Here is a 3326-nt window from a genome sequence, read left to right as displayed (position 1 = left end):
CTGTTTACATTCCTGAACATGTCTGAGCCCACTGAGCCCAAAGACCCTGAATCGTAAGGCTGCATGAGAGAGAGAGAGAGTCTGTGTGCATGTGCAGGAGCATGCAGGCACGCGCAAAACTGGGGGAGGCGGATGGTGTTTCTCCCCACCCCATACCCAGAAACATTCAAACCTGGGCCAGGACTCAGCCCTGGCCCATGCAGAGAGGAGGCCCAAAGAGGCCTGCTGGAACCTGGGCCTTTGGCTGGGCACCCCCACACTGCCCACCCACCTCCCTCATCCCCTAGACCCTCTGGCCTGACCTTCACTGCCCACTTGCTCCAGGGACTCGGAGGTCCAGGAGTACCGGTTCCTAGATCAGGAAGACTGGGGCCCCCAGCGGACCTCAAAGGAGATCAGGCAGTTGCAGAATGACTGCATGAGGTGAGCTGGGCGGGCAGATGGGGGCAGGTAGGGTGACAGGGCTGCCCCCAACTGAGGCCAGGTCTGGCTTTCAGGTCAGGGCCCACATGCCTGGTGAGCGGGCATTCAGGAACCCCCACCTTTTTTGTTGTTGTTGTTGTTGAGACGGAGTCTCGCTCTGTCGCCCAGGCTGGAGTGCAGTGGCAGGATCTCAGCTCACTGCAAGCTCTGCCTCCCGGGTTTACGCCATTCTCCTGCCTCAGCCTCCCAAGTAGCTGGGACTACAGGCGCCCGCCACCTCGCCCGGCTAGTTTTTTGTATATTTTTTTAGTAGAGACGGGGTTTCACTGTGTTAGCCAGGATGGTCTCGATCTCCTGACCTCGTGATCCGCCCGTCTCGGCCTCCCAAAGTGCTGGGATTACAGGCTTGAGCCACCGCGCCTGGCCAGGAACCCCCACCTTTAATTGTCCAAGAACTTGAGGAGTGTTCAGTCTCAGGGAGGGGCTTGTTCTCCAGATGTCGGGCTCTGGAGCTGGGGTCTGCACAATCCCATGGCCGCTCACCCCTCTCAGGTAATGCTGGAGTCAGAGCCCCATCTGTCAGCAGAGGTCCTGAGGTGGGGGCGGGGCATGACAGAGGCGTCCAGGCCATAGACCTGAGTGAGCAGCTCTCCCATTCATACACAGCTGACCTGGAGCACCTCGGCAGGGCTTGTTCCAGCATTGACCCTGTCACTGGCCTGGAGCCACAGAGAATCCTGTTGCAACCCTGCCTACAGCCCAAAGGAGCGGCTAGCCCTCTACCACCCACCCCTTCCAAGGGGAGCCTCAGAGGGTTTCTAGCTCACCAAGAAGCAGCCTGCCCTGCTCTTGCAAAGGAAGGCAAAAAGCATAATTAGTCTTTCTCTGGGTCCCCTGCTACCAATCACTCAGGGAGAACAATTCTTGTCCCACCTGTGGTTTTGCCGGGACAGGAAGACTGGGCTCTTAGTGAATCACTGGTCCCAGGTGGCTATAGGACCAGGTGGTTGATGCAGAGGTGGGCGGGGCGGGGGGTGCTGCCTGGAACAAAAGCCTGGGGGCTGAGGTGGAAGGGGTCTGTTTTTCAACCCTAGGCTTCGGGAATCACTGAACACCACCCAAGTGCACAACCTGGCCCTGGGGGAGAAGCTGCAAAACCTGGTGAGAGCCTGAGCCAGGACCCCCTTTCTTTGTCTTGCCTTCTCCCTGGCCCCCAGCCCAACTCTCCTAGAGGGGCCTTGCGTTGTCCTGCACAGCTGGCTACCCACCTCAGGCCCTGCAACCCTTTGTCCAGCCCACCTTGTTGTATAAGAGCCTGAAGGAGGGAGCCCAGGCCATCCAGCAGGAGGCCCAGGCCATCCAGGATGAAGTGAAGGCCCTGCAGGAGGAAACCCAGGCCTTGCCGGAGGTGGCTCTGCTCAGGTGTGCGGGCAGCTGTGGCGGCGGGGAGGGAAGAGGCGGCTACCCCACACTGCTCACTCTAGCTGTCTCTGCCTGCAGTGACCCAAACCCCCGGAAGGCAGGTCTCCTCTTCATGCTGCCTGACCTGCCCCACGGCCACAGAGACCAGGCTCAGGCCTGGCTGGGCCCCAGGTCAGAGGTCGGACACCTCCTCGGGAGGCCACTCCATCAGCCAGCTCCTCCCTAGATCCCAGAAATAAACTTAGAAGCTGAGCTTCAGCTCCGCCAAGTGTCTGTGGGCCCTGGGCTCAGGTGGGGAGCAGGAGGTCACCACGTCCACACTGAGCTCAGCCCCTCAGCCACCCTCTGACATCACCCCCACTCCCTCAGTTCACCCATCCTGGATCTACCCCTCCCCGACATGGCCCTGCCCTCCCCCCACCCCTCACAGAAGGTTCCAGACCTGGTTGTTGTCAGCCTTGAGATGAGAGCTCAAGGGCGATGTTCCCAAGATAAGCACTGGGGTGGGGCTGGAAAGGGGCCGCAGTTTCTCCCCAGATGATCCAAAGTGCTGTAACTCCAAAGTGCAGATGGATACTGGGGTGTGGGTGGGGGAGGGATAGGGGAAAAGCCACTAACCATCTGGTAACCTTGGAAAAGTCCCTTCCCCTTGGTAAGTCATGGGGTTGGGGGGCAGAGAGAGGTGGTGGCAACTCCCCAAGGACCTGCATCCTACACCCCTCAGGACTGGAGATACATATCGATTTTTAGTTTCACCCCCAACCCAGGAGCCCTGTGGCCCAGGGCCTCCTGGGAGCCCCAACCCTCCTCCACCAATAGGGTTGCAGAAAAGAATACAAAAATCTGACACATATATAGTCAAGGGGGAGAAGGGAAGGGATAATGATAGAATATTGCTAAATTACATACAAAATTGGTTAATATTCTATAGGGCATTTATTTTTAAAATCCCATTACCTGAGCTGGGCACAGTGGCTCAAGCCTGTAATCCCAGTACGTTGGGAGCCCGAGGTGGGCAGATCACCTGAGGTCAGGAGTTTGAGACCAGAGTGGCCAACATGGAAAAACCCGGTCTCTACTAAAAATATAAAAAATAATCCCAGCACTTTGGGAGGCCGAGACGGGCGGATCACAAGGTCAGGAGATCGAGACCATCCTGGCTAACACGGTGAAACCCCGTCTCTACTAAAATACAAAAAACTAGCCGGGCGAGGTAGCGGCGCCTGTAGTCCCAGCTACTCGGGAGGCTGAGGCAGGAGAATGGCGTAAACCCGGGAGGCGGAGCTTGCAGTGAGCTGAGATCCGGCCACTGCACTCCAGCCTGGGTGACAGAGCAAGACTCCGTCTCAAAAAAAAATAAAATAAATAAAATAAAATAAAAAATAGCCAGGTGCGGCCGGGCGCGGTGGCTCAAGCCTGTAATCCCAGCATTTGGGAGGCCGAGGCGGGCGGATCACGAGGTCAGGAGATCGAGACCATCC

The 3326-nt window shown here is 57.7% G+C and overlaps 1 protein-coding gene across 1 annotated transcript in view; it reads left to right on the top strand.

Annotated features, from left to right (window-relative positions):
• The first annotated feature begins 1787 nt into the window (after window positions 1–1787).
• Window positions 1788–3326, top strand: part of NAALADL1 (N-acetylated alpha-linked acidic dipeptidase like 1) — a 26247-nt gene continuing 24708 nt past the window's right edge. The window contains exon 1 of the mRNA XM_017893474.1: window positions 1788–1845. The gene's annotated coding sequence lies outside the window, so the exon portion shown is untranslated. The remainder of the gene's footprint in view (window positions 1846–3326) is intronic.

The sequence above is a fragment of the Rhinopithecus bieti genome, unplaced genomic scaffold (genome assembly GCF_001698545.2).
Source record: "Rhinopithecus bieti isolate Rb0 unplaced genomic scaffold, ASM169854v2 scaffold_1017, whole genome shotgun sequence".
NCBI lineage: Eukaryota > Metazoa > Chordata > Mammalia > Primates > Cercopithecidae > Rhinopithecus > Rhinopithecus bieti.
Note: the sequence above shows the minus strand (reverse complement) of the source record. Positions and strands in the feature narration are given on the sequence as shown.